Below are 24,561 nucleotides of genomic sequence, written 5' to 3'. Positions count from 1 at the left end.
CGGTTTTAGTAGAAATGTAGTCACCATGTGTGACAACCTTCCATGCTTTCCAATCCATGGTTTGAATATATATCCTCATTCTTTGTTTCCCAAATGTATAATTTAAACCGCAAAAGATATGCGGTTTAGTAGATGATTGGCCATCTCCAAAGGGAGCTACTCCTAGGTGTGTCATATAGATCTTCATGTAGCTTCTAGTAAGGGATTGCTACAACCCGGCTCTTATACCAATTGAAAGTTGAAGGTGTAGTCCCAAGAGGTGGGGTGAATTGGGTTACTAAAATTTTAATGCCTTTTATTAAATCTTAACCTCTTATTGAATCAATACTAGCACAGCAAAGACTTAATCACTTGAACCAAAACACAACACAAGTAATCAAAACTTGATCAACTAAATAACCAATCAACAACTTAAAGTAAACAAACAAAGATACCAAACCAAGATAAAATATGTAGCCTTTTGGCAATTTCAACTTTTGATTGTAGCTCTGTATTGAATGAAATTGTTTGCACTCTCTTAACAAAGATTTCCAAAAATGACTAATCAACGTACACCCTTTTTATGTTTCCGCAAATGTTTAATCAAAACATACTTTCTTTTATTAAGAGTCTTCTTGTTAATCTCAGTTGTTAACTTCAGCTACCCGCACTTTGCATTCACACACAATATTTTGGTGTATATGTATGCAATGCCCACCTTCCACGAGCTAATTGGCACACTAACCTGACGTATGGTTAAGATGAGGTAAAAGACAGCCACTAATGTCAAAGATGGCCACTAATGTCAAAGACAGCCACTAATGTCAAAGTCGGCCACTAATGTCAAAGACGACCACTAATGTCAAAGTTGGCAACTAAAGTCAAAGTCGGTCATGGTAGAAACGCTACCACCACTTAGCATGGTAGGTGAGCCATCCATGTGCTTCTTCCATGGATTAGAGGCTATAAATAAGACCCCCCCCCCCCCCAACCAAAACACTACACACATATCGACTACAAGATTGTGTCCTCTCTTTTTTTTCTATTTGTTGTCCTTTCTCCATTGAAACTCATTTAGTGAGCGTATGGTTGGATAGATTGTTGTGATAAAACTTTGTGTTATCTCTTCAATCATTCCTTTAAAACAGATCTTGGTGTTGTTATTCTATATGGTATCACAACTGAAGGCTACTAAGAAGAAACAACTATAATTGTTGAGACGTTGCAATGGCGGGAAATTCATCTTCAATTATTGCGTCTCCACTAGCACTTCCGATACATCCACCATTATTCAAAGAAGAAAAGCTAGATGGCACAAACTACACTTTGTGGAAGTTCAAGATGAGTGCTATTGTGGATTCATGTGAACTACTTAATAGAGTTAAAGGTATGGATCCTAAACCGATTGGCATGCCTGATCCCATCAATCCTAAGGTTATCATCCCTCTAAATGTATGAGGTCAAAGACGACCACTAATGTCAAAGATGACCACTAATGTCAAAGACAGCCACTAATTCCAAAGATGACCACTAATGTCAAAGACAACCACTGATTAGTACATAATATTGCATATTTATGAACATTTATACGCCATCTTAGTGCACAGAAATAAGTAAATCATCTACGTAATATGCATATAGAACTTATTGTGTGATTTTTGTGATTTGTAGGTAAATTGCAATAAATAATTGATTAGCCCTAGCGAGGAGTATGGATTGGCTGCAAAGACTTTAAGGATTCAAAGTACTAATTTGTGAAGTGAGGAAGGATGTTTGGAAGAATTGAATAACATCCAATAGTGCTTTAATTCGGGTTAATTGAAGTAATGTAGCAGTTTTGCGCAGCTTTGGTAAATTAGTCATAACTTTTAACTCGGTTGTCCAATTTATGTAAACTTGGTTGCATTTCAAAGAAGACTTCAAGACCTACATATTTATATTTCACGAGAAAGTCCAAATTACAATGTTTAGCCTTCCATACTTGAGTTAGAAAAAAGGTGACGAGATTAAACAATAAATTTCAACATCACAAGGAGTGCAACTACCATTTTGGTAGGTGAAGGTGTTTTTGGTAGGTGAAGGTGTTTGTGGTAGGTATAGGAGTGTAACTAATAAATTGTGTTAGGTTTTGGAGTGGAAGTAGTAGTTTTTCAACCTATAAATAAGAGGCTTGTGTTAGCCTTAGGGAGCTACCTCATTTTCTTGTATTCTCTCTCTCATTTCCTTGTAAACATTCGGAAGTTTTTAATTTAAGTATTTCTTCTTTTCATTCTAATGGCCAATTAAATTTCAAGTTAGGCTAAGGGTGGAGTCCTACATCTTATTATTGGTAATTCTCATCTCAGTCTTCAAGTATTTTATGTTTAAGATTGGTTAATGTTCAATGATCTTTTTCTAAAAACTTTTGGTTTTGTAAACTTCTTGATTGATTGTAGACAAGTTAAATCTTGACACAACCAAAGCTTTTTGTTCTTACATTCTAAAAGTTTGCTAAAATATTTTCATTTGACATTATTCAACAATTTTTGTCAAACCTATGCATTTCAAGCGATATATTTTCCGATCAAGTTCAATAGGTATATTGATGTTGGTTGAGTTATAAAGATGAGATTTGATTACCAATGATGAGATTAGGATGAAATCTAAAGCCTAACCCTTTAATTAAATTGTTATAATCAAGTGACAGTTGTATTCATTAAAATCAATCCCCACACCTCTCACTCTGAATTAATTTGTGACGTATGAACTCTTAAACTTACCAATTGAATCCCTGTGGAAATGACCTTGGGACTCCAAGATTTACTATGCTTGACAATGGAATTTTCCTACGCTTGGGAATTGGACAATGATGAAAAAAATAAAATGACAAACATTTTTGGCGCCATTGCCGGGGATTCAGTTTAAGTTTGGAAAAAAAAAAGAAGAAGAAGAAGAAGAAGTGCATAATACTATATATCTATATATATGTATATACCATGGCTGGTTTTTCTACCGCCTACTTGTACTAACTATTATATATTTATTTATTTATTTATTCATTTTTGTACATTTATTTTTATTTATCTTTCCTTGTTTTCGATGGACGGTTGTACCGCCTGAACTGTTTATATTAACTTGTAGTGACATTTTCTTTCTTTTGCAGGAACTAATTATTTATTTCATTTTATTGAATTTTGTAATCATAGTGTATGTCGAGTTGGGTTCGTGATGGAACTAATAGGTTAGTTAGGGAGTGGCCTTCTAGATTAGTTCAACGTCACTTAGAATTCTCGGAAGAGCCCATCCAAGCACCTCCATCCATAAATTTCCAAAGAAGACCCTCATCCTCTGGAGGACCAATGGCATTGGAACCACAAAATAACCAAGAACTTCCACATGAGAGGGATGGAAATGGAGGCCGAATTCATTCTCCCAGGAATGCTCCACCCCAATATGGAGAAGCCAACCCCTTATTCGCTCAAGTTAATCAAGGGGGTGACAACAACCAACCCTTTCGCCAAGGTCAAGTGGGGCAGCTGCCTTTCTTCGGAAATCAGCGTAATATGCAAGACCAAGAAGGAATGGGGGCACAACAATTTCAAAATTTTCAAAATTTTCAAAATTTTCCCGTCATTCAACATGCAAGAACATTAGGAGATTATTTCAATCCTCCAAGGTCTAGTGAGCCCTCTTGTATTCGTTTACCAATGCAAGCTCACCACTTTGTGTTGAAACCTGAAATGATTAAGATGGTGCCCACATTTCATGGGATGGATTCAGAGTCCCCTTACTTACATCTAAAGGAATTTGAAGAGGTTTGTTCAACTCTTACTAACCCCGTTGTCCCTGAAGATATGGTTAAACTTAAGCTTTTCCCTTTTTCTTTAAAGGATAAAGCTAAGTCATGGTTATATTCCCTTAAACCTCATTATATTACATCTTGGGAAGAAATGCAAAGAGACTTCTTGAAGAAGTTTTTTCCCACACAAAAAACCATTGATTTGACCAAACAAATTCAAAATTTTTCTGAAAAACCAAATGAAGAATTTCATCAAGTGTGGGAACGCTTCAAGGAGCTTCTACAAACCATTCCACATCATGGTCTAGATACTTGGCAAATTTTGAACTTTTTCATGCAAGGACTTTCACCTAAGAATCGCCAGTATATAGACTTGATGTGCAATGGTGAGTTTTTAAACAAATCACCTGAGGATGCATTAGATTACTTTGATGTTTTGGCGGAACAAGCCCAAACTTGGGGCACTCCTCAATCCATTGGAACATCAAGGCACACTGGTATTCAGAGTGGAGGAGGGATGTACCAACTCAAAGAAAAGGACGATGTGTTAGTTAAGATTGCAAACCTCACAAGGCAAATGGAGGCTTTGCAAATGAAAAGGGTAAATAAGGTTACCACTGGACCCAGATTGGAAAATGTTTGTGCAATTTGTGAGACCCAGGAACACTCCACTAGTGAGTGTCTCACCATTCCCTCTCTCAAAGAAGTGATTAGTGGTCAGGCAAGTGTAAATTCGTTGAATCAATTCAAAAGGCCCTTCAACAATCCATACTCTGAAACTTACAACAAAGGGTGGTCAAATCACCCTAACTTTAGTTGGAGGAATCAAGAGGTGGCTAATCCTTCATTTCCTGCTCAAAGTTTCAATCACCATGCCCCACCAAATTTTCAAGGGCAGGGAGCCCAATTCCATCAAAGTCAAAGTTCTCAAGGGTATACTCAAAATCATCCTCAAGCATATGCCCCTCTAGGGCAACAAAATGCTCCACCATACCAACCCCCTCATAAAAGAATTCTGGAGGATCAATTGCAACAATTCATAGCCCACACGAGTCAATCAATTTCTCAAATCACTCAATCTATTGGGGACATGAAAGCTCAAATTACTAAGTTGAACACTGCTGTTGGGGTACCTCAACAAGAAAAAGGTAAATTTCCTTCCCAACCCCAAGCTAATCCAGTGGGTCAACATAGTATTGCAAGTACTAGTGACTCTGAGGTGACTATGGAGCATGCTAAATCCATTACCCTTAGAAGTGGTAAGAAAGTTGAAAGAAAAATTCCACAAAAAGAGATTTCAAAAGGAAATGATGAAGGCTCTTCAAGCAATGTTTTCAAAGAGCCTATTCATGAATCTAAGAGTAATGAGGTGATGCAAGAGCCCCAAGAGATTGAGGGTGAGAAAGTTGTTGCAAAAGATCCAATAGTCATTCCGTACCCACAAAGACTCAAGGCTTCTCAAAAGGGAAGGTGTAAAGTTGAAATGCTTGAATTGTTCCAACAAGTGAAGGTGAATATACCTCTGCTTGATGCCATAAAGCAAGTACCTGCATATGCTAAATTTTTAAAGGATCTGTGCACTATGAAGCGAAAGCATAATGTGCATAGCAAAGTCCTTTTGGCTGAACAAGTGAGCTCAATCCTGAATGCAACTACACCTTCCAAATACAAACCCTGGGAGCCCGACCATTTCCATAGTGATAGGGGAATTCAAATTCGAGCGTGCCTTACTTGATTTGGGGGAGAGTGTGAATCTTCTCCCCTACTCTGTCTATGAACAACTTGGGTTGGGAGAGTTGAAGCCAACAAAGATGACCTTAGAATTGGCAGATAGAAGTATTAGGATCCCTAAGGGAGTCGTGGAGGATGTTTTAGTACAAGTGGATCAATTCTTTTACCCTGTTGATTTTGTGGTACTGGATACTCAACAAATGGTGACCAAAAATTCCCACATTCCTATTATCCTTGGTAGACCATTCCTTGCTACGAGCAATGCTAACATCCAATGCAGGAATGGTTTAATGAAAATCTCATTTGAGAACATGACTGCTGAACATAACATTTTTAATGTCATGAAGCAAGTTGGGGATGATGGTGATGTGTTTGAAGCTAATAGCATTGATGCTATTTCGCAGGAACACTTAGATGCCTTCTCTTATGAAGACCCTCTTGAAGCATGCCTGGTAAATGTTGTGGAGGATGACTGTGTTGAGAACCCCAAAGCGGGGCACTTCCGCTCTCTTATCAATATAGTTGAGGTCTTTGAAGTTCATGGTTGGATTCCTAGATTTGAGGAGTTAACTCCTTCTGAGATTAAAATTTTACCATCTCATGTCCAACCACCCAAGCCTGAGCTAAAACCATTGCCATCATATTTAAAATATTCTTTTCTGGGTGAGGGAGAGACTTACCCTGTGGTGATATCCTCTACATTAGAGGAAGCCCAAGAGGCCAAATTGTTAGACTTGTTGAGATCCCATAGGAGTGCTATAGGATGGAGCATAGCTGATATCAAAGGTATTAGCCCCTTGGTCTGCACACATAGGATTTACCTTGAGGAAGATGCCAAACCATCTCGCCAACCACGGCGTAGATTGAACCCTATAATGAAAGAGGTAGTTAGGAAGGAAGTCTTGAAGCTTTTGGATGCAGGTATCATTTACCCCATTGCTGATAGCAAGTGGGTTAGTCCCACTCAAGTGGTACCAAAGAAGTCGGGAGTGACTGTGATTGTTGATGAGAATGATGAGTCAATTCCAACTCGTATTCAAATGGGTTGGCGTGTGTGCATTGATTACAGAAAATTGAACTCTTACACTAGGAAGGATAATTTCCCGCTTCCGTTTTTGGACCAGGTCCTAGAGAGAGTGGCTGGTCACTCTTTCTACTGTTTTTTGGATGGGTATTCTGGTTACAATCAGATCGAGATTGCCTTAGAGGACCAAGAAAAAACTACATTCACTTGTCCTTTTGGAACATTTTCTTACAAGAGAATGCCCTTTGGATTGTGTAATGCACCGGGAAATTTTCAACGGTGCATGATGGGTATCTTCAGTGACATGGTTGAGGAAATTGTGGAAGTCTTCATGGATGACTTCTCTGTTTTTGGTGACTCATTTAATTGATGCCTGGAAAATTTAGGTTGTGTCCTCACTAGATGTGAGGAGAAAAATCTCGTCTTAAATTGGGAAAAATGTCACTTTATGGTGACACAAGGTATTGTGTTGGGCCACATCGTTTCTGCTAAGGGGATAGAAGTAGACAAGTCCAAGGTAGAAATTATTTCAAATTTGCCTACACCAACTTGCATCAAGGATGTGCGGTCCTTTCTTGGACACGCAGGGTTTTATAGAAGGTTTATAAAAGATTTCAGTGCCATTGCACGTCCTTTGTGCAACCTTCTTGCTAAGGATGTTCCATTCGAGTGGACAAATGCATATGAAACGGCTTTTTCAAAACTGAAAAAAATGTTAATTTCTCCGCCTATAATGCAACCACCAGATTGGAACATGCCTTTTGAACTTATGTGCGATGCAAGTGGTTATGCCATTTGAGCGGTGCTAGGGCATAGGAGAGATAATAAACCTTGTGTGGTGTACTACGCTAGTAGAACTCTTAATGATGCACAAATGAATTACACCACCACAGAAAAGGAGTTACTAGCAATAGTTTTTGCACTGGACAAGTTTCGGTCATATCTCATTGGTTCACCTATTGTTATTTTTACAGATCATGCTGCACTCAAGTATCTGCTCTCTAAGCAGGATGCTAAGCCAAGGCTCATCCGGTGGATCTTGCTTCTTCAAGAATTTGATTTAATTATTAAAGACAAGAAAGGAGTTGAAAATGTTGTGGCTGATCACTTGTCCCGACTGGTATTTGATAACCCTCTACAGCACATCCCTATCAGAGATAGTTTCCCGGATGAACAACTATTCCTTGTGACGAACCTACCTTGGTACGCCGACATTGTTAACTATCTCGTATCTGGGCAACTTCCATCACATTGGAATGCCCAAGATAGGAAAAAATTTCTGGCTGAAGTCAAGCGGTTCTTTTATGATGACCCATACTTGTTTAAATATTGTCCAAACCATATTTTGAGAAGATGTGTGTCAAATGAAGAGACTCAAGGTGTCATCTCATTTTGTCATAGTTGAGCCTGTGGTGGGCATTTCTCTTCAAGAAAAACCATCGCAAAAATTTTACAAAGTGGTTTTTACTGGCCCACTCTTTTTAAAGACGTTCATGAATTTTGCAAACGGTGCGATAGATGCCAAAGGTTAGGAGGGATTACACATAGAAATATGATGCCCTTAAACCCTATTTTGATTATTGAAATTTTTGATTGTTGGGGCATCGATTTTATGGGTCCTTTCCCCTCCTCCTTTGGCTATCTATACATTCTTTTAGCGGTGGACTATGTATCCAAATGGGTATAGGCTATTCCAACGAGAACTAACGATCACAAGGTTGTGATCAAGTTTTTAAAAGAAAATCTTTTATCTCCTTTTGGGATGCCTAAAGCAATCATTAGTGATGGCGGCTTACATTTTTGTAATAGATCTTTTGAAACTTTAATGAAAAAATATGGTATCGCCCATAAAGTTTCAACAGCCTATCACCCGCAAACTAATGGGCAAGCAGAATTGGCTAATAGGGAGATTAAAAATATCCTTGAAAAAACGGTAAACCCGAATCGTAAAGACTGGTCCTTGAGATTAATTGATGCGCTTTGGGCATACCGCACTGCTTTCAAAACCATTTTGGGTATGTCTCCTTATAGGCTAGTTTATGGTAAGGCTTGCCATTAACCTGTGGAAATGGAACATAGAGCCTACTGGGCCATTAAAACTTTGAATTCCAATCTTGGAATGGCCGGTGACCATCGTCGTTTGCAGTTAAATGAACTTGAAGAATTAAGAAGAGATTCTTATGAGAACCCTAGAATTTATAAAGAGAAGGTAAAGGGTTTTCATGATGAACATATTATGAGGAAACAATTTGAACCTAACCAAAAGGTCTTATTGTACAATTCTAGGCTTCACTTGTTTTTAGGTAAGCTAAGATCCCGTTGGACAGGTCCTTACATAGTAAAGGCGGTTTACCCTCATGGCACTGTGGATATTGAAAATCCCAAAGATGGTAATGTTTTCAAGGTAAATGGGCAACGTCTAAAACCATTTTTGGAAGATTTCCCTCGTGTTAACACTGGAGAGGAAGTGGTGGATCCTATTTACCAGGACTTCCCCTCAACTTAGACCACATTTAGTCTTGTAGTCTTGTATATATTTCACTTTCTTTATTTTATTTTTATGTTCTTGTATCTTTATTTTTTTATTTTTTTTATTTTTATTTTTTATTTTTTTCTCTTTCTTCTCTTTTATTTTAACTATTCTTGTTCTCTCGTGTTCTTTTTAACCCCTTTTCGCAGGCTTGCATCATGCCATCACTTTGGACAATAAAGACAATGTACATTTCAAGTTGGGGGGAGAGGTTTACACACCGTGGTACTCGGTCTATTATTTTCAAAATAAAAAAAATAAAAAAAAGGAAAAAGAGAAAAGACCCTTCGACCGAATCTCTGTCATGCCTCCCCCCTCAAGTTGAAAAGCAGGAGGTCTTGCCCTTTCCTTGCACCATGGCTTTGAGCCGTTTATGTTCCTTCTGGAAATGCTCCCGACTTTCCTCCAGCCCTGCTATCCTAGGCCCAAGATTGTTGGAGTAATTTTCCACCAGCCTCCTCAGCTCATTGACCTTTCGCTTCAGCTCCTTATTTTCTTGCCACAAGTCTTTTACTTTTTGTAGGTCTTCTCGGGATTTCTGCTGCAAAAAGGAAATCTCATTTTGGAGGCGGTTCATAGTAGTGTTCTGACTCTGCAAATGTTGGGTCAAGTGAGATATCGACATGATCACCTGAGCACTCAGAGAAATCGCATGGGAAGCTGCACTTGTATCAGACATTGTGGCCATTACCATTTCAGTTTTCATCACATCACCTTGGAGCTGAGGTGAAAAATAAGATAGACCAGGGATATATCTTAGTAGCTCATTAGGACTGGTCGTCACATCTAGTGCCACATTCAGATCCGGAATTGGGTTGGATGATGATCCTGCCATGGGGATGATTGAGAGCCTTTAAGAGAAGCTAGAAAATTTTGGAGTGCAAAATCAAACGGATGTCTTGAGTGCCTAACCATTGTGCATTCACTTCCATTTATAAGCACCATTACATCTCATTTTCCATATTTTTTTTTTGAAAGAGCAGACAACCTGTCTTCTTATCCTACTGTCTGTGTTGGTTGTAGGTAGATCATTCAGGTTTGGAAGGCTAGAGAAAAACCCCATCAAATAAAGGCATTCCTTCCTAGTTCCCAAATTTGTTGTCATGATAAGATTACCGGCATGCGCAGCCTAGACATTTACTTTGATTTTGGTGTTTTGTCCTTTTTCTTACCCATTAATTACAAATATGTCGTAAACTCATTCTCAAGGTTGTACCTTCTCCTTACTCTCCCTAATCTTTTCTTCTTATTTCATCTATATACATTGAGGGCAATGCATAATTTAAGTTGGGGGGTGCGAAGATATCAGTTATATTTTTTTTATTTTTTTATTTTGAAAAAGGAGTGAGAAAGAGAGAAGACTTTTTGATGAGTGAATTTAAACTCTGTTTGATTTCTAGTATGCTCTTATGTGATTCATAGACTTAGTGTAATACTTTGTTTTGAGACATGCTTAATCATCAATTTGGCATCTCACTCGTGCACATCTACAAGCCATTTGAAACATATTTGAGTTATTAATGCTTGTGAATGAGGTCCTTACAAATCAAGTGGAGACTTAAACCTTCTTGTCATATTTGTGCCTATCTTTCAATTGGGGGTAATTTTAATTCAATACATAAATTTTCCACTGTTAGTGACATATATTTAAGCCTTATTATTATTCAATACTGAATTGTGGCAATTTATAGAACTTGATCTTAGGCCCTCTTGAAAATTCGAGCCTTAATTCTTCTAACTTTCAAAATCATTTGTACCCTGTTTTTGAGCTGTTAGTGTTTTCCCCATTCTTGGCCAGCTTAGGGAAATCTTTTGTGGGTAAATATTGTTCAAGAGTTGGCAATGTTGGCAGTGGCTTGTAAACGTTGAAGGAACATAGGACTGGGTTCATTCTATAAAAAAAAACAAAAAACAAAAAAAAAAACTCAGGGCATACCCTTTATTATTAGCATGTTGGTGCCATATTTAATGCCCCATTTGTAGCCCTCTCGAGCAATAACTTCTTAAAGATTGAGGTTTACAACCTTGTATGGTGGGTTTTTTTCAATCCCATTTTATGTTTGGGTATTTAACTATGTGTTTGGATAGGTTAGAATTTGTGATGGTCATTGGTAGTGTCCTAAGCCACATTGAAAACCATCACAATTTTGATCCCCTTTCCTTCTTACCCGAATTACATTACAACCAATGAAAGTCCTTTTTGATTCTATGAATTGTCGTGTGTTTCAATGTTGAATAATTGTAATGAATCATGTGCCACTAACATGCCACTTATCAAGATTATAATTCATTACCCAGTTTTCGAGACTTGTTCCATCTGTGCCATTTTTCTATTATTGTGAATTATACTTGAAATTGCTAGTCAAATACTCTTGTTCACATGAGCTCTTGGGTGGATGTTTACCCTATTTTCAATGAGAGATTTTATTTCTGAGAGACACCATGGTAAGGTCTTGAAGTCAAAACTCAAAAATGGAATGATCTAAATTCATCTGCATTTGGATAACTTGGATTATTTTCAATGGCTAAATTCACTTACACATTGAGAGTTGGATTGATGCATTTGAGTTTTTCGCTAAAAACTTTGTATTACTTATAAGTAAATTAATTAATTGAGCATTCTATTTATTGAACTAGTTTAAAATTCATAAGTTGATAAGGGAGTTCTTGTTTTAAGTTTTATTTTTTGTTCTAAGGTAGTAGTAGTTTACTTTATTTTATTTTGTTTTTTTTTTACTTTTATTTTTACTGTAGTCGTTGTTATTTTCTTTTGACAGCATGAATGATGTTTGTGGGTAGCATCTCTGCAAGCCCTCACGAGACTTAACTCGTCCACTAGGGGGAACATAGGGGTTTAAAGGCTTGTTGCATGCGCTAAATGCAATCGTGTTTCCCTACGAAAGTGGCTTTATTTTCCAATTTTGTACTTTATTTGAAGTTTTCTTTAAAATATTTGCTAGGGACTAGCAATGTGCAAGTTGGGGGGTGTGATTAGTATATAATATTGCATATTTATGAACATTTATACGCCATCTTAGTGCCCAGAAATAAGTAAATCATCTACGTAATATGCATATAGAACTTATTGTGTGATTTTTGTGATTTGAAGGTAAATTGCAATAAATAATTGATTAGCCCTCGGGTGGAGTATGGATTGGCTGCAAAGACTTTAAGTATTCAAAGTACTAATTTGTGAAGTGAGGAAGGATGTTTGGAAGAATTGAATAACATCCAATAGTGCTTTAATTCGGGTTAATTGAAGTAATGTAGCAGTTTTGTGTAGCTTTGGTAAATCGGTCATAACTTTTGACTCGATTGTCCAATTTATTTCAACTTGGTTGCATTTCAAAGAAGACTTCAAGACCTACAAATTTGCATTTCACGAGAAAGTCCAAATTACAATGTTTAGCCTTCCAACCTTGAGTTAGAAGAAAGGTGAAGAGATTAAACAATAAATTTCAACATCACAAGGAATGCAACTACCATTTTGGTAGGTGAAGGTGTTTGTGGTAGGTATAGGAGTGTAACTAATAAATTGTGTTAGGTTTTGCAGTGGAAGTAGTAGTTTGTCAACCTATAAATAAGAGGCTTGTGTTAGCCTTAGGGAGCTACCTCATTTTCTTGTATTCTCTCTCTCATTTCCTTGTAAACATTCGGAAGTTTTTAATTTAAGTATTTCTTCTTTTCATTCTAATGGCCAACTAAATTTCAAGTTAGGCTAAGGGTGGAGTCCTACATCTTATTATTGGTAATTCTCATCTCAGTCTTCAAGTATTTTATGTTTAAGATTGGTTAATGTTCAATGATCTTTTTCTAAAAACTTTTGGTTTTGTAAACTTCTTGATTGATTGTAGACAAGTTAAATCTTGACACAACCAATGCTTTTTGTTCTTACATTCTAAAAGTTTGCTAAAATATTTTCATTTGACATTATTCAACAATTTTTGTCAAACCTATGCATTTGAAGCGATATATTTTCCGATCAAGTTCAATAGGTATATTGATGTTGGTTGAGTTATAAAGATGAGATTTGATTACCAATGATGAGACTAGGATGAAATCTAAAGCCTAACCCTTTAATTAAATTGTTATAATCAAGTGACAGTTGTATTCATTAAAATCAATCCCCACACCTCTCACTCTGAATTAATGTGTGATGTATGAACTCTTAAACTTACCAATTGAATCCCTATGGAAATGACCTTGGGACTCCAAGATTTACTATGCTTGACAATGGAATTTTCCTACGCTTGGGAATTGGACAATGATGAACAAAATAAAATGACAAGCATTTTTGGCGTCGTTGCTGTGGATTCATTTTAAGTTTGAAAAAGAAAAAGAAGAAGAAGAAGAAGAAGAAGAAGAAGTGCATAATACTATATATCTATATATATGTATATACCATGGCTGGTTTTTCTACCGCCTACTAGTACTAACGATTATATATTTATTTATTTATTTATTCATTTTTGTACATTTATTTGTATATAGGTTTCCTTGTTTTCCATGGATGGTTGTACCGCCTGAACTGTTTATATTAAAGGGTTTTCATGATGAACATATTATAAGGAGACAATTTGAACCTAACCAAAAGGTCTTATTGTACAATTCTAGGCTTCACTTGTTTCCAAGTAAGCTAAGATCCCGTTGGATAGGTCCTTACATAGTAAAGGCAGTTTACCCTCATGGCACTGTGGATATTGAAAATCCCAAAGATGGTAATGTTTTCAAGGTAAATGGGCAACGTCTAAAACTATTTTTGGAAGATTTCCCTCGTGTTAACACTGGAGAGGAAGTGGTGGATTCTGTTTACTAGGACTTCCCCTCAACTTAGACTACATTTAGTCTTGTAGTCTTGTATATATTTCACGTATTGTATATATTTCACTTTCTTTATTTTATTTTTATGTTCTTGTATCTTTATTTTTTTATTTTTTTTTTATTTTTTATTTTTTTTCTCTTTCTTCTCTTTTATTTTAACTATTCTTGTTCTCTCGTGTTCTTTTTAGCCCCTTTTTGCAGGCTTGCATCATGCCATCAATTTGGACAATAAGGACAATGTACATTTCAAGTTGGGGGGGGAGGTTTACACACCGTGGTACTCGATTTATTATTTTCAAAAAAAAAAAAAAAAAAAAAGGAAAATGACAATGATGAATGTCAAAATGGCCACTAATGTCAAAGTCGGCAACTAATGTCAAAGATGACCACTACTATCAAAGTCGGCCACTAATGTCAAAGATGGCCACTGATGTCAAAGACGGCCACTGATGTCAAAGTTGGCACTAATATCAAAGATGGTCACAAATGTCAAAGTTGGCCACTAAAGTCAAAGTCGGTGATGGTAGGTGAGCTACCACCACTTACCATGGTAGGTAAGCCACCCATGTGCTTCATCCATGGACCAGAGGCTATAAATAAGACCCCCCCCCCCCACCGGGGCACTGCACACATCTCGACTCCAAGATTGTGTCCTTTTTATTTTTTTATCTATTTGTTGTCCTTTCGCCATTAAAACTTATTTAGTGAGTGCATGGTTGGATAGATTGTTGTAATATGATTGTTGTAATAAAACTTTGTGTTATCTCTTCAATCGTTTCTTCAAAAAAAATCTTGGTGTTGTTATTCTTACATGGTATCAGAGCTGAAGGCTACAAAGAAGAAACAACTATAATTGTTGAGACATTGCAATGGCAGGAACTTCATCTTCAACTACTACATCTCCACCAACACTTTGGATATGTCCACTAGCATTCATAGAAGGAAAGCTAGATGGCACGAAGTACACTTTGTGGAAGTTCAAGATGAGTGCTATTCTGGATTCATATGAACTACTTGATACAACTCAAGTTATGGATCCAAAACCAATTGGCATGCCTGATCCCACCAATACTAAGGTTATCATCCCTTTAGATGCTGCCCTCGTCAAAGCGTGGAAGAGGCAGAATGCAGATGCACTTTGTGCTATTTTCACAAGTGTATCTGATTCTATACTTACGTTGATCTAGCATACATCCAAGGTTGCAAACGCTTGGAATGGTCTGAAGAATCAATATGAAATAAAGAACCTGATACACATTTAGAACTTGGAGAATTAACTTGCTGCAAAAAAGCTACATGACAGAGAATTGGTAGAAATATTCATTACTAGAATAAAAAATTGTGTGATTAGATGGCAGCAGTGGCATAGCAAATACTAGTGAGGAGTTAGCTCGAAAATGTATTCGAGTGCTGCCATCAAAATATGACAGTTTGGTAAATGCTTTTTACACGCAGATTAGAACTCCTGCACTAACCTTTGAGGAATTCTGTGCTTTACTACTAGAGGAGGACACGAGGCTGAGAACCAGAGAAAATGAAAGTAGTAGTTCTTTCATCATGCAGATCAAAGGCAACGACAATAATGTTGAAAAGAATAAAGGAAAGAACAAGAAGAGATTTTCTGGTATGTGCTACTACTGCAACAAAAAGGGGCCTGCAGCCAAGGATTGTAGAAAACGTATCAACGATGAAAAGAACAACACATTGAAGCCTAAATGGAATTTCATACAGGTAGCAAATTGTACCGAACCAGAATTAGATCTTTTCATTGTTACAGAAGAAATGTGCTCAACTGCTCAAACAGTACTAGGAGATTGCTTCTGGGTACTTGACAGTGAAGCTTCCCGACACATGACCAACAAAAAGGACTAGTATGGTTCCCTTAAGCCTCTACATGAACCTATGAATGTGATTGTCATAAGTAATGCAAAGTGTCTAGTAAAAGGCACTTGATCCATTTCCTTAAAAACCATGAATGTCCAAGGTAAAACTCTTTCATATATCCTTTATGTTCCTCAAATTAAGAGGAATCTTTTATCTATAGCTTCTATCACTTACCGTCACTATGAAGTACAATTTATGAAAACAAAAGTTGAGATCATTGATAACAATGGCAACATTGTGGGTGAAGGTATTCGAAAGAATAACCTGTTTAAGTTTGTGGCAATTGCTGCAACAATAAGAGATACAACAAATAGACTTTGGCATGAAAGATTTGGACACATCTCCTATGCATTTTTGAAGGAGATGTAGATAAAGGAAATATTGGTTGGTCTTCCTATAGTAGTTGACACTGCAGAGCCTTGTGAAGCTTGCATGCATAGCAAGCAACATCGTATGTCATTTCCACAAGAGAGCAACAACAAATCAAAGCTTCCTCTAGAGCTGGTACATTTAGATCTCTATAGTAAAATGACTACTCCTGCACTAGGAGGATCTTTCTATTTTATGCTATTAGTCGACGATTATAGTAGAAAAATGTGGGTGTACTTTCTTCATGATAAGGCTGAGGCTTTTGTAAAATTTAAAGTGTGGCATAAACTTATTGAAAATGATACGGGTTTGTAGTTAAAGAAACTTTGAATAGATCTAGGAGGCGAGTTCACATTATGGGAGTTCAACAATTTTTGTAGTGCATTTGCATCAAGCGCCAAATGTCAGCACCAAAAACTCCAAAACAGAATGGAATTATGGAATGACAAAATCACATTGTGATGGAGATGTCCGGAGCAATGATGAAGGCACAAGACCTTCCAAAATCATTTTGGGCATAAACTGGTAATACAACTGTGTATATCCTCAATCGATGCTTCACTAAATATCTAGGGAACAAAACACCTCACGAGGCTTACTCTGGTAAAAAACCAATCGTTTCTTATCTTAGAACATTTCGTTGCATAGGTTTTGTGCATGTTCTAGATGACAGTCGAAGGAAGTTAGATGACAAGAGTCGCAAGTACATCTTCTTGGGATACAATATAGAATCAAAGGCATATTGTCTATATGATGTATAGGTAAAGAAGATCATCATAAGCTGAGATGTGGTATTTTATGAAGGACCACACTCAATGGAAGATAGAGATCAACCTACTTTATCATTAATCGATAAAGTAACCCACCATGTGCCTCATATAGAGCAGCAAATTGAGGTGAATGATGAAAAAATTCAAAACCAGCCTGTTGTACCAGTAGCACCTGTTCAGAAGCCATACCCTAGGTGGGTACAACAACTTTTTGACGAAGGCAATCGAGAACCTGTGAATCAAAGTTCACAACTTGATGGACCTCAAATGTCGAAGTGAATAGAGGAACGACATCGATCAGCATAACACTTTGTAAATATGGCCTTAATGGCTGATATAATCAGTACAGTTAAGGAACCAAGTAGCCTAGATCTAGCGCTGGCTAATCCGAAGTGGAAAATGGCTATGGAAGCTAAATATGAAAAGCATCATGAAAAATGATACTTGGGAGATTATGGATCGTCCCCCTCATAAGAAGGTAATCAGCACAAAGTAGATATGGAAGGTAAAATATAAAGTTGATGATACTTTAAATAAGTACAAAGCTCACCTTGTAGCACAAGGATTTTCTTAGGTGGAAGGTTTTAATGTTACTGAAACCTTTGCACCAACGACACGCATAGAAACAATCCATTTGGTTTTGGCTACTACTCACACAGAAGTTGGGCACTATTTCAAATGGACGTGAAGTCTACTTTCCTCAACTGTCATCTTAAAGAGGAGGTTTTTGTGATGCAACCACTTCGATTTGAATTACCAAATTTAGACAACAAAGTGTGTAGGTTGAAAAAAGCTTTATATGGGATGAAACAAGCCCCCAGAGCTTGGTAGCAGAGGATTGATTCTTTCTTCACCAATTATGGATTTTGTAGAAGTACCTGTAATGCAAATTTATATATACTGAAGGAGAATGCGATGTACGTAATAATTGTACTATATGTAGATGATCTTGTGCACAACATCTATGAAGGCCTATGCTTAGAATTCAAGATGACATACTTGAGGCTACTCCACTTCTTCTTAGGCATTGAAGTGTGGCAGCATCTAGGAGAAATCTTTATTTGTGAGCAAAGATATGCTCAAGAGTTACTGAAGGCATTTGGGATGGCAGAATGCCCTCCAATGGTTACTCCAATGGAAGTAAAACTTAAGCTCTCCATTGAAGATCCCTCTCCACTTGTTCAAACAAAAAGGTATAGAAGCCTAATTGGAAGTTTGGTGTACTTGTGCAACACAAGGCCCGATATCAATTTTGTAGTTGGTATTCTGAGTAGATTTGCAAATAAGCCATGAGAAATTCACTAGAATGCTGGAATAAGAGTCATCAAGTATATAAAAGGGACTCCTCTTTTTGGCATCTCTTATACATCGGGAAACTCCCTAATTAGATAGTTTGACTCTGATTGGGCAGGAGATATTGATTCCAGAAAGTCAGTTTCTAGATATTGTTTTCTTTTTGGGAATGGAATTATCTTGTAGACAAGTAAGAAGCAGCCAACAGTGTCGCTATCATCCACAAAAGCCGAGTATAAGTCAGCTTGTCTCATCTCATGTGAAGCTGTGTGGATAAGAAGACTTCTTATTGATATTGAGATAACGATTAATGTTGTAACTCTGATTCACTGTAACAATCAAAGTTCCATAGCTATCAGTAAGAATCCGATGTTCCATACAAAAGACGCCAAACACATTGAGATTTAGTATCATTACATACGAGAACTCATTAAGGATGAGATTGTTGAGATGAAGTATTGCCCAAAATATGACAATCATGCAAATATCTTCACCCAAACATTGGGTAGTTCCGACTTCCAAAAGCATAAGGATGCTCTTGGAATTGGTTCAAGAGCATAGGTGGACATTGAGGGGGGTATTGGTGTATATATGTGCAATGCCCACCTTTCAGGAGTTAATTGGCACACTTACCTGACGTTCGGTTCAGATAAGGTCAAAGACAACCACTAATGTCAAAGACGACCACTAATGTCAAAGTCGGCCACTGATGTCGAAGACAACAACTAATGTCAAAGTTAGCCACTAATGTCAAAGACGACCACTAATGTGAAAATTGGCCACTAATGTCAAAGTCGGCCATGGTAGGTGAGCTAGCACCACATTCAATGGTAAGTGAGCCACACATGTGCTTCTTCCACATATCGAAGGCTATAAATAAGACCCCCCCCCCCCCCACCGAAACACTACACACATCTTGATTGTAAAATTATTGTTAGCTTTGGTGTATTCCCAAGAGGGGGGTGAATTGGAAACTTAAAAATTTCCTAAGTCAAATTCAAGTCACAATCAGTATTTCCCAATCTAGGGTCCTTCTAAGCATTAACCAGTTTAGCTGAAATCAAATCGAACAAGAATGTAAAGCAATTGAAGCAATCTCAGTATTTTTGAACCATTCACCATAATTAAAATGACAACATTCAAGTGCGTAAATTTAAGTGCGAAAATTAAGTACGACACAAGAAATGTTATCGACGTTCAGCCTGAGGATTCCACTAAAGCTCACTTAATGGGTGGAGCGGCACCGGTTACAATGAGGTCAATTAGCATAGAGCTAACCTCAACCTTTACAACCAGGTCAATTAGTGGGGCTAACCTCAACCTACACCTTACCAGGATGGTGCACCTAGCTTTCATAACCAGGTCTAAGCTAATATGGGACTTTTCAAAAGGGCTAGTCTCCCTCTTCAGGCTCACGCCTGGAATACAATGAATGTAAATAATTTTTGTGTAAACGTAAATGCTTCTTAACTAAGCAGACTATGTACTACAATGCAGAACAGTATAATCAATGCACATCAATAATATAGGAACTTATAAGCTCAGAGGTGTAAATGTGTACAATCAACACTTAGTATAGTGATTATGTAAGAACCTAAATCGTAATATATGGATTTATTATGTAAAAAAGGGATAAAAATGGAATTTCATAAAATTCGTTAATGAGGCCATAATTCATCGACGAAGGTAGAAGGTTTCTCGTCGAAGAAATTTAGAAGCTTGTCGACAAGAAAAAATAGAGGGGTTTAGGAAAATTTAGAATATCTGGCTCGTTGACGAGGCTGCCGATTCGTCGACAAGGCTAGTGAAGAATTCGTCGCCGAATCTACTCGGGTCAAAGGTGCTATAAAGGATATTTTGGGTTGCTTTGGGGCTAAGTTTCCCCAAACACTCTCTCTCTCTCTCTAGAACCCTCCCTACACTCTCCTTCTCTAGTTTTGTATGCTGATCATTGCCTGGTTCGTAAATCCAATGATACTGCGAGGATCAGTGAACAATTCTCTACACTTCTAGCGAATCGGAATCTCGATTCAGAGGATTTTAGGTTTCGGGCTAAAATTGAGGTAAGTCTCGATTTTCATTTCTGATTCAGTATATGTGCAGTAGTACGGATTGTAAGCATGTATTGTACTGTGGTTTGTAGGTTTTGGAGTCTCAGTTTGTAGTTTTGAGGACCGTAGAGTTCGTAGTTGGAATTCGGGTTAAGGTAAGGGGATTCTGTTTCTATCAGTCTATTTTCGAAATCGGGATCGGTAAGCTTGTAGGCTACGATCGTATGTATGTTTTGGTTGCTTATTTGCGGAAATCTATTGGGTAAAAATATGAGATTTTTGGGTTATAGTTTTTAGGAAAATTGGGGATTTCGGGTATCATCTTTACTTTGTTCTGGAAACTGTTGGTTATGTTAAAATTGTACTATTGAGGTGATCGTAATCCATATTTGCATAAACTGTATACTTGAAATTGTAATTGATATGATTTGTCGTAAACCAAATAAGTGTGGTATGTATGGTTGTATATATTTGTTCTAGGTATCTGTAAAACAGTTATGTGGCAGCTAATTACCGTACGCTGTAATGTATGGGAACGTGAGTTCAAAATGATTCAAGAGATTTGTAAAACAGCCATGTATTGGTTAACTACCATGGGCGAGAGTGGCCAGCTTTATATCCGGGGTGTGAAATATCACCAGTATGTTCCGGCTGGTCACCGAAGGGTGTGTTCTACAGTGTATGTAGTAATGTAATCACTGCGGACCTAGTTCGTCACAGCGTAGTTGTGCATGTTGCAATGTAATCATGGTGAGACTGGGTGACCTTGTGTAGTTGCCTATGTGCTAATGTAATCACTGTGGGCATGAGTCATCGCTTCGTAGTTGCGTGTGTAGCAATGTAATCGCTGTGAGACTAGGTGACCTTGTGTAGTTGCGTATGTAGCAATGTAATCGATGTGAGACTAGGTGACCTTGTGTAGTTGTGTATGTAGCAATGTAATTAATGTGAGACTAGGTGACGTTGTCTAGTTACGTATGTAGCAATGTAATCACTATTGGGCTTGAGTTGTCGCATTGTAGTTGTGTATGTAGCAATGCAATCGATGTGAGACTAGGTGACCTTGTGTAGTTGCATATGGCAATGTAATCACTATTGGGCTTGAATCGTCACATTGTTGTTGCGTATGTAGCAATGTAATCAATGTGAGACTAGGTGACCTTGTGTAGTTGCATATGGAGCAATGTAATCACTGTGGGCCTCGGTCATCGCAGTGTAGTTGCGTATATAGTAATGTAATCGCTATGAGACGAGGTGACCTTGTGCGGTTGCGAACTAGTGTGACGACACAGACTGTATGCTTTGGGTATCGTATGTACTGGAATGGTTTTTGTGAAAATACTGGAACTGCATGGAACTATATGTATATGTATGAAACTGTATGGAAATGTTTCAAACTGTATCGTATTTTATAGTGTTATGAAGTATGCAAAATAACACTGGTATGCCACACACTGATATAACCTGTTTTCTCCCTTATTGAGACGTGTCTTATCCCGAATATACGTACAATGTTTTTCAGGTCCCTCAGGTACCCGTTAGTACCATCCTAGCATTTGGGAGCAGGGGTGTCGTTAGCTACAGCTAGTACCTAGTAGGTAAGGGTTTTTGTACCCAAGTTGTCGGGATGATTTTTGTAGACACCTAGGGTATGTTTTGTACTATGGGAATGTATATCCTTGTATGGTATAGACTCTGGTATGGTACCGTTTATGTATAGAAAGACCATATTCCGCTGCATATTTTGATGAGTATGGATGTTTATGTGTATGTACACGGGACATCCGTTCATCCTACGGGGTTGAACCCTCTTTGTATGTGGTATCATGTATGTTTTAATTGATACAGAGACAGGTTAGGCTACTAAATTCACCCCAGATCCCATTTCCGGGTTTGGGGCGTGACAGCTTGGTATCAGAGCTAACCAGGTGGTTAGGTCTTGTAGACTTGGTTAGGAGTATTGAAGTGTACATACCAGAGTATATGATGTAGGAAATGGGTAGTGTTGGTTGAGGGTTGTTCTGTTGCTAGATTGGGATTTGTTGGTGGTATTCCATGTTTTTCCTAGGATGACGATTCTAGTAAAGGCGGGGCAGACCATTGACAACTTTCGTGTCGGTGTGACGGGACAAACTTAGACCTGTGAGAGTAGTAGCTGACATGGTTAGGTCTATGATTGTGTTAACTGCGTACGATGTAGGAATTCTAACCAATTCCTATTCTTTTTTTGGAATAGAGCCCAAGGATAATAACTTGGAGAGTGGCTCCAAGGAGACGGCAAGAGATGAGTCTCCTTTTGTGTCTCGTGGTTTGGAGAGACAGGTGATCCAAGAGATTGGGCAGAGTGTTAGGAGATGCGAGATATCTTCTACTAATGCGGGGTGTACCATCGAGAGGTTCACACACATGCACCCTCTGACATTTATAGGAGGACCTGATCCGATAGTGGCGGAGGACTGGGTCAAGAAGATCGAGAGGATTTTGGAAGTCCTCCACTGCACTGAAAAGCAGAAGGTCTTGTATGCTACCTTCTAGATGACCAGGGAGGCAGGGCGATGGTGGACGGCAGTGAGCCTGCTTGAGAGGTAGAGAGCTTGTCCATCTGGTATAATGTGGGGCCATTTCAAGGAGGTATTTTTCGAAGAGATACTTTCCAGTCTCCACTCGGGATGCGAAGGCCGATGAGTTTTCGGGCCTAATACAGAGTACTTTGACGGTGCAGAAGTATGCTGCCAGATTTATCGAGTTTTCTCGATTCGCGTCGTACTTGGTTCCGAATTAGCACGAGAAAGCTCAGAGGTTCAAGAGGGGTTTAAGGAAAGACATCCGCCGTCTTGTGGGGATGCTGCAGATCCGTGAGTTCTTTGTCCTGGTGGATAAAGCCACCATAGTTAAGACTAACCTTCGGGGAGATGAGGTAGTACAGGTTCAGGGGAAGAGGCCAGTATCTTCTAGTTCTCAGAGTGGTCATCAGTAGAGTCAGTGGAAAAAGAAGAAGAATTATAGCTCTGGTTATTGGTAGAACACTAAGCGGCCGAGTTATCAGGAGGATCCACCCTCCGCACCATGCGCCAAATGCCGTAAATGGCATGATGGCGAATGTCAGCCATTCTGGGGTGTTTGCTACAACTGTGGCAAGTCAGGCCACATGGCGAAGAGCTGTCAGGAACAGAGAAGGATTATGCCTACATAGAGCCAGAACTATGGGAGTAATCCGATGCCTCGAGGGAACCACCAGGCAACCTCGGCTCCGGCAAGAGTATATTCACTTACTCCAACAGATGCAGAACACGCTGGGGATGTGATGACAGCTACCATGTTATTGCTTTTAAATAGAGCTGTTGTTTTATTTTATTCGGAGGCAACCCATTCATTTATATCTGCTAGTTTTGTGAAGTTGTGTGGGGTTGAAACTGGTGTGATGAATGAGATGTTGTCGGTAACTACGCTGGCTGGGAGTGTAACAGTTTGTAGTAAGATGCTAGGAAACTGCCCAGTGGTGATTCAAGAGAGACTGCTACCAGCAAATCTTGTAGTATACGACATGTCAGGTTTCAACGTCATACTAGGGATGGATTGGTTGTTCTCTAGCTATGCGGTCATTGATTGTCATAAAAAGGTAATATTTAGACCTCCTAGGAAACAGGAATATGAGTTTGTAGGATCGTGTGTGCATTCGACGCCGCAGATTTTATCGGCATTACAGGTGAAGAGGTTACTCTTGGATGGTTGTCAGGGGTACCTAACTTGTGTGAAGGAATTGCCACAAAATGAGTTGAGACTCGATAATATTCGGGTGGTCAACGAGTTTCCGGTTGTGTTTCTAGAGGACTTACCCAGTCTACCTCCGGATCGTGAGGTGGAGTTTGCTATTAAGTTTTTGCCTGGCAAGGCACTGATCTCTAAATCTCCGTACCAGATGGCTCTAATAGAACTTCGGGAGTTGAAGGAGCAGTTGCAGGAGTTACTGGACAAGGGATTCATTCGACCTAGTGTTTCGCCCTGGGGAGCTCCAATATTATTTGTGAAGAAAAAGGATTGGTCGATGCGTATGTGCATTGACTACCATGAGATCAACAAAGTGACGGTGAAGAACCATTACCCTTTGCCTCGTATAGATGATCTTTTTTACCAGCTGCAAGGAATGCAAGTCTTTTCGAAGATTGACCTACGGTCAGTGTATCATCAGGTAAGGGTTAGATTTAAGGATGTTGCAAAGATGACTTTCCGAACTAGATACGGCCACTATGAATTTTTGGTTATGTCGTTTGGGTTAACTAATGCACCGGTAGTGTTCATGGATCTAATGAACAAGGTATTCCATAAATACT

General features: G+C 38.4%; 1 pseudogene; it reads left to right on the top strand.

Annotated features, from left to right (window-relative positions):
• The first annotated feature begins 1,206 nt into the window (after positions 1-1,206).
• On the top strand, positions 1,207-9,018 carry LOC131158622 (uncharacterized; annotated as a pseudogene).
• The last annotated feature ends 15,543 nt before the right edge of the window (positions 9,019-24,561 follow it).

This window comes from Malania oleifera, chromosome 6 (assembly GCF_029873635.1).
Source record: "Malania oleifera isolate guangnan ecotype guangnan chromosome 6, ASM2987363v1, whole genome shotgun sequence".
Classification (NCBI taxonomy): Eukaryota; Viridiplantae; Streptophyta; class Magnoliopsida; order Santalales; family Ximeniaceae; genus Malania; species Malania oleifera.
The sequence above is the reverse complement of the archived record's forward strand: the minus strand, read 5'-3'. Positions and strand labels throughout refer to the sequence as shown.